Genomic DNA, 8144 nt, shown 5'->3' with positions numbered 1-8144 from the left:
ATAATATGCTTAAATTTGTTGTAATTTTTCAAGTGAATAACATAAAATATATTATTTCAAAAAAGTTATATACAACACACAAATAATTCTACATTAACACTGACATCCACATTATCAATTTATCTCCTTGTACTGTTTGAGAGAAATAAAATCAAAAAAATTGACATCATGCAAAAAAAAGAACCACCAAATTGAACTACTTATTCTCAATACAAACAAACTGTAATTATCTCTTAACTTAAGTGTTACGTATAAAATAAAATTAACACATACTTTTATAATTCTTCGAACCTTCATTGATGCCACATGTTTATACATGCAGAAGCTTCAACCTCTGACTAGCAAAACACCAAAAAATCAAAATCAAAATTTCACATTGTAAAGTTCATTCAAATGCAAAAAAATGTGATCGGTATTTTTTAGAGACTTCTTGGCAGTTCCTTATCTTGGCATTACAAGATACAACACTACATGTTTGTTTTCTTTCCAGCAATTGATTAACATATACTTTTATAACTCTTGAACACATAAATAATTCTATATCAACACTGACATTGCACACAATCAATTTATCTCCTCATACTATTTCAGAGATATAAAACAAAAAAAACTGGTGTCATGCTAAAAGAGAACCATCAAACTGAACTACTTATGCTCAATACAAACTAACTGTAATTATCTCTAACTTAAATATTAAGCATAAAACAAAATTAACACATACTTTAATGATTCTTGAACCTTCATTGATGCCACATGTTTATGCATGCAGGCAACTTCTAACCTCTAACTAGCAAAACACCAAAAAATAAAACAGCAAACTTTCACATTATGAAGTTCATCCAAGTGCAAAAAATGTGATCGGTATTTTTTAGAGATTTCTTGGCCATTTCTTATCTTGGCATTACAAGATACAATACTACAGGCTTGTTTACGTTCTAGCAACTGATCAATGACCTTTTTATCCTTGTTTGAGAAAAAAAATATTTTTCTTCAAAAAATTATTAAATTATCTAATATATTTAAGATTTAAATTATATATACTAATAATTGCAAATTTAAATATCTAAACTATGTTACTGTTTAGTAGTAGTAGTACTATACTGTAGACAACTCTCCATTAAATTTAATGCACAATAATTTGTTCTTGTATTAATTACATGTAATCACATTTTTAATACACTGGGAGAAAAAACCACCTTGCTAATAGAGTGTGATTATGTGTTGAATCATCCATGCTGGCATATAATCCAAAAACTCTAAAGTTGCTTCCCTCACTATATATCACTCACTTCATCACTCCATCAAAGCACAAAATAATCTTCTCTTTTTCTTCCTTTACTTTGCATTCTCCATTTTTTCTTCTTCTCTTCTCTCTATTGTTATGGGGTCTCTTCGTAACGAGGGCGGTGCTAAGGAGGAAATGGATTGAAAAATGTTCAAATTAGACAATTTTGAAAACTTTTTAAAAAAAAAAATGTGTGCTTTAATTTATCTGTTGAATAGTTAAGTTAATAACATAAAATATATTATTTTTTAGAAAAGTTACATACAACACACAAATAATTTTTCATTAACACTGACATTGCACATTATCAATTTATCTCTTTGTATTGTTTGAGAGAAAAAAAATCAAAAAAGTTGACATCATGCAAAAAAAAAACCACCAATTGAACTACTTATTCAAATATAAACAATCTGTAATTATCTCTTAACTTAAATGTTAAGTATAAAATAAAATTAACACATACTATTATAACTCTTGAACACACATAAATAATTCTACATTAACACACGTAAATAATTCTATATTAACACTGACATTGCACGCTATCAATTTATCTCCTTGTACTGTTTCAGAGATATAAAACCAAAAAAAATGGATGTCATGCTAGAAGCGAACCACCAAATTAAACTACTTATTCTCAATACAACAAACTATAATTATCTCTAACTTAAATGTTAACTATAAAACAAAATTAACACATTCATTTATAAATCTTGAACCTTCATTGATGCCACATGTTTATGTATGTAGAAGCTTCAACCTCTAACTAGCAAAGCACCAAAAAATAAAACACTAACTTTCACATTGTAAAGTTCATTCAAGTGCAAAAAAAATGTGATCGATATTTTTTAGAGACTTCTTGACAGTTTCTTATCTTGGCGTTACAAGATACAATACTACATGCTTGTTTTCTTTTCAGCAATTGATTAATGACCTTTTATCCTTGTTTGAGGAAAAAAAAATATTTTTCTTCAAAAAATGATTAAATTATCTAATATATATAACATTTTAACAAAAATTGTACACTAAACTCAAGTAAAAAATGTCTGAAGGTTTACTGCTTAATTATTCAAATGAATATATATAATTAAAAAAAATGACATATTTATGTGATTAACAAACTAAGCAAATTAAAAGAATTAAAACACAAGGGAAAAAAATCTATTAATTTAAATCAAAAGCATGTAATTAAAAAACGGATCAAGTTACTAGATAATTCCATATTAATTCTATCAAAGAAATAGAAGCTAAGTTCTATATTGAGGCTGCTTGGGAATGAAAATGAAACGAACTAGGAGAATAATTCTACATTAACACAGACATTGCACATTAACACTGATATTGCACATTAACACTGACATTGCACATTATCAATTTATCTCTTTGTACTGTTTGAGAAAAATAAAATCAAAAAAATCAACGTCATGCCAAAAAAGAACCATCAAATTGAACTACTTATTCTCACTACAAACAAACTGTAATTATCTCTAACTTAAATATTAAGTATAAAATAAAATTAACATATACTTTTATAACTCTTGAACACACATAAATAATTCTAGATTAACACACATAAGTAATTCTATATTAACACCGACATTGCACACAATTAATTTTTCTCCTCATACTATTTCAGAGATAACAAACAAAAAAAAATACTGGTGTCATGCTAAAAGAGAACCACCAAACTAAACTACTTATTCTCAATACAAACTAACTGTAATTATCTCTAACTTAAATATTAAGTATAAAACAAAATTAACACATACTTTAATGATTCTTGAACCTTCATTGATGCCACATGTTTATGCATGCAGGCAACTTCAACCTCTAACTAACAAAACACCGAAAAATAGAAAAAGCAAACTTTCACATTGTGAAGTTCATCCAAGTGCAAAAAATGTGGTCAGTATTTTTTGGAGATTTCTTGGTCGTTTCTTATCTTGGCGTTACAAGATACAATACTACAGGCTTGTTTTCTATCTAGCAACTGATCAATGACCTTTTTATCCTTGTTTGAGAAAAAAATTAAGTTTCTTCAAAAAATTATTAAATTATCTAATATATATAATCAAAGTTCTACTTCATAACACTAAGTCACTAACCTACTTTTACAATGCTATGCATATCTCCCTTGTTATAATTCTTCTTTAATGATTCTTGAACCTTCATTGATGCCACATGTTTATGCATGCAGGCAACTTCAACCTCTAACCAGCAAAACACCAAAACTAAAAAGCAAACTTTCACATTGTAAAGTTCATCCAAGTGCAAAAAATGTGGTCGGTTTTTTTTGGAGATTTCTTGGCCGTTTCTTATCTTGGAGTTACAAGATACAATTCTACGGGCTTGTTTTCTTTCTAGCTACTGATTAATGACCTTTTTATCCTTGTTTGAGAAAAAAAATTATTTTTCTTCAAAAAATCATTAAATTATCTTAATATATTTAAGATTTAAATTATATATACTAATAATTGTAAATTTAATTATCTAAACTATGTTACTGTTTAGTAGTAGTACTATACTGTAGACAACTCTCCATTAAATTTAATGCACAATACTTGGTTCTTGTAACAGTTACATATAATCACATTTTTAATACAGTGGGAGAAGAAACCACCTTGCATGCTAGCATATAATCCAAAAACAGTAAAGTTGCTTCCCTCACTATATATCACTCACTTCATCACTCCATCAAAGCACAAAATAATCTTCTCTTTTTCTTCCTTTGCTTTGCTTTCTCCATTTTTTCTTCTTCTCTTCTCTCTATTGTTATGGGGTCTCTTCGTAACGAGGGCAGTGCTAAGGAGGTGCAAGTAGAAATTATAAATGTTGAGGAGGAGACGGAGAAGAAATTGGAAAAAAGTTCAGGTGAAATTCCTCCTTTAGATGTAAAAGACTATGAAGATCTGGGGTTGATCATAGATTTGGAGAAATTAGGTGAAACTAGTTATGAAAGTGCTGGCATAGATTTTAATGCCATGTTTTCTGATTTTTTACCTGAAGATGAAGAAAAGGTGATGGAAGTTACTCCTTATATTCATGATGAGAAGGAAATTATTGATCCTCCTGTGATGTTGTCTTCAACTGTTCAATCATTAATGGAACTAGAAAAATTGATGGAAATTCCTCCGCCAGATGAAGGATCATCATTAGCTACTAAAGCTAATTGGGATTTTGAACTTATGGAGTGGATTTGGTCACCTTACACTTACGAAGAGTACCTTCGCTATTATAAAAAAAAATAGATAAATCCCCCAGCTTGTGGATTAATGTATATGTATTTTTATTTTTATTTGTTAAGTCTCACATCGCTGGGAAATTCAATTATGTTCTTGATCTTGGTATTTTTCTACCAATTTTATTTTTCTCTTTTCTGTATGTGAAGTATAATGTAAAAGTGTTTTTATCTGAGATTTCGGGCCAAAAGAATTATGTAGCTATTTTTTAGAAAAAGCTTAATTAACACTTGTCCATCAACAATGTCAAATATTAAGTAGTTATTCAAAAGCGATGCTCAATTAATTTCTATGTACCAATGTGAAAAAATAATTGGGTAGTTCACTAATTAAAAGAAGTGCTTAATTAAATTTTGTGCAACAATAGTATCAAAACGAATTGTGTAGTCACTTCAAAGTGGTGCTTAATTAACATTTGTGCACCAATATTATGAGAAAAAAAAAACTGTGCACTTAAAATCAGTGTTTTATTTAACTTGTGTATCAAAATAGTCAAAAAAAAAACTTGTGTAATTACTTAGAAGTGCGCTAAATTTACTTGTGTGCACCAATTGTGTAAAAAATAAATAATGTTTTTACTTAAAAGTGATGCTTAATTATAACTTGTGTGCACCAATAGTGCAAAAAAAATTGCGCAGTTACTTAAAAGTGGTGCTTAATTGACTTTTGTGCACAAACAACTAGGGTTGGGCGTTTAGTTCGGTTCTTTTATTTTGATTTTTGCAACTGTTGTATCAAACACTAAATCGAATTAATTCGTTTCAATTTTTTAAATTCGATTTAGTTTTTGTACTTTGGTTCGATTTATGAAATTCGATTTTAAAATCACTGGTTGTGGTCGCTGGTTGTTTCCCTGATCAGGGATCGCTAGAGGCTTAAACTTGGAATTGGAATTTGGAAGAGAAAGCTATAAGGCAAAAGCAGAAGACGGAAATTGGAAAAACAAAAATGAAAACATAATCCTCACTTACTAATTGCTAAGGGCAAAAAAGCAAATAAACTTAAAATCTTAGTAATATTAATAATTACATAATATTTATTAATTATTGTATATATATTAGCGTGTATATTTCCATTAAACTGAAATACCAAAAATATGAGAACATATTATTGAAATCCGATCTGAAATACCGAAAATACAAAAACATGTTACCGAACTGAACCAAAATTTTTCGATATTTCAATAACACATTTTTGTATTTTTGATATTGCAGTTCGGTTTTTGATAATATTTTTTTCATATTTTTGATATTTTGGTTTAACCAAAATATACACACTACTATACATACTATAATAAATATTAATCCTCACTTACTAATTGCTAAGGGCAAAAAAGGAAATAAACTTAAAATCTTAGTAGTATTAATAATTACATAATATTTATTAATTATTGTATATATATTAGTGTGTATATTTCCATTAAACTGAAATACCAAAAATATGAGAACATATTATTGAAAACCGATCTGAAATACCGAAAATACAAAAACATGTTACCGAACCGAACCAAAATTTTTCGATATTTCAATTTCGATTACATATTTTTGTATTTTTGATATTGCAGTTCGGTCTTTGATAATATTTTTTTCATATTTTTGATATTTTGGTTTAACCAAAATATACACACTAATATACATACTATAATAAATATTATGTAATTATTAATACTATTAAGCCTTTTAAGTTTATTTCCTTTTTTACCCTCAGCAACTAGTAAGTTAGCATTAGGTTTTCATTTTTGTTTTCCCAATTTATGTCACACCTTCTGCTTTTGTCTTCTAGCCTACTCTTTCGAGTTTAAAAAACATGAACCAAACCAAAATAATTCAGTTCGGTACAATAATTCCAAAAATCAAAAGCAAACCAAATTACCGAATGCCCAGCTCTTATATCTCAAGTTGCTTATCTCAAATCTCGTCGAGTAAATTGCAACTCTAAAAGGGTTATGAAGATCTAGAGGCAACAAAAAAAGGCATGAACAATAGAAAACATCAATAGTGCAAAAAAAAATTGCGCAGTTACTTAAAAGTGGTGCTTAATTGACTTTTGTGCACAAACAATAGGGCTGGGCTTTCAGTTCGGTATTTTTATTTTGATTTTTGAAACTATTGTACCAAACACCAAATCGAATTAATTTGATTTTATTTTTTCATATTCAATTTACTTTTTGTAATTTAGTTGGGTTTATTAAATTCGATTTTGAAATCACTGATCGTGGTCGCTAGTTGTTGCCCTGGTCGGCGATGGAGGCTTAAACTTGGAATTTGGAAGAGAAGGCTAAAAGGTAGAAGCAGAAGGTGCGGCGGAAATTGAAAAAACAAAAATGAAAACCTAATGGTAAGGGCAAAAAAGGAATTAACTTAAAAGGCTTAATAGTATTAATAACTATATAATATTTATTAATTATTGCATATATATTAGTGTGTATATTTCAGTTAAATCGAAATATCAAAAATATGAAAATATATTATGGAAAACCATTCCGAAATGCCGAAAATACAAAAACATGTTGCAGAAAATCGGAATACAAAAAAAAAACCGATTCGATTCGGTATTTCGGGTTTTCAGGTTTCCAGTATTTATGCCCAGCCCGCATAAATACCGAACCAAACCAAAAAAAATTTGATATTTCGATCTCGGTAACATATTTTTGTATTTTTTATATTACAATTCGGTTTCGATAATATGTTTTCATATTTTTGGTATTATATAGTTATTAATATAATAAATATTATATAGTTATTAATACTATTAAGTCTTTTCAGTTTATTTCCTTTTTTACCCTTAGCAACTAGTAAGTTAGCATTAGGTTTTTTTTTTTTATGACAAGAGAAACCCGTAGCCGCTACCCTTTGGGTGCGCACAGGGTAAAAACCCCGCTCCTATGCAATAGCTCGCAAACCACATAGGAGAGGTAACCCACACTAGGCAAGCCCGGTGCAACGAGCTCGACCCAGAAGGTAAACCCCTTGCTTTCGCTGGCAAGGGGTTTCGAACTTGAGACCTCCAACATAAAAGTCTCAAGCCCAAACCATTGGGCCACCCCGAAGGGTAAGTTAGCATTAGGTTTTCATTTTTGTTTTTCCAATTTCTGCCGCACCTTCTGCTTTTGCCTTCTAGCCTTCTCTTCCAAATTTCAATTCCAAGTTAAGCCTCCAGCGAGCGCCAACTAGTGATTTCAAAACCAAATTACAAAAAACAAGTTGAATTTAAAAAGCACAAACCGAACCAAATTAATTCTATTCGGTATTCGGTACAACAATTTCAAAAATCAAAATCGAACCGAATTATCGAATGCCCAGCTCTTATATCTCAAGTTGCTTATCTCAAATCTCGTCGAGTAAATTGCAACTCTAAAAGGGTTATGAAGATCTAGAGGCAACAAAAAAAGTAAGGAATGAACAATAGAAAACATCAATGAGATTGGGGTGTTTAATTAAGGTTTTAGCAACAATCGTGTCAAAAAATTTATACAACTTTTTAAAAGCAGTACTTAATTAACTTTTGTGCATCAATAAGGTCAAAAAAAATTGTATAATTATTTTAAAATGATACTTACTAACTTTTGTACATCAATAGTGTAAATTTTTTTGTGTATTTACTTAAACGGGATGCTTAAT

The sequence above is a fragment of the Solanum verrucosum genome, unplaced genomic scaffold (genome assembly GCF_900185275.1).
Source record: "Solanum verrucosum unplaced genomic scaffold, falcon-dt-bn FXZP01000103.1, whole genome shotgun sequence".
Lineage (NCBI taxonomy): Eukaryota > Viridiplantae > Streptophyta > Magnoliopsida > Solanales > Solanaceae > Solanum > Solanum verrucosum.
Note: the sequence above shows the minus strand (reverse complement) of the source record.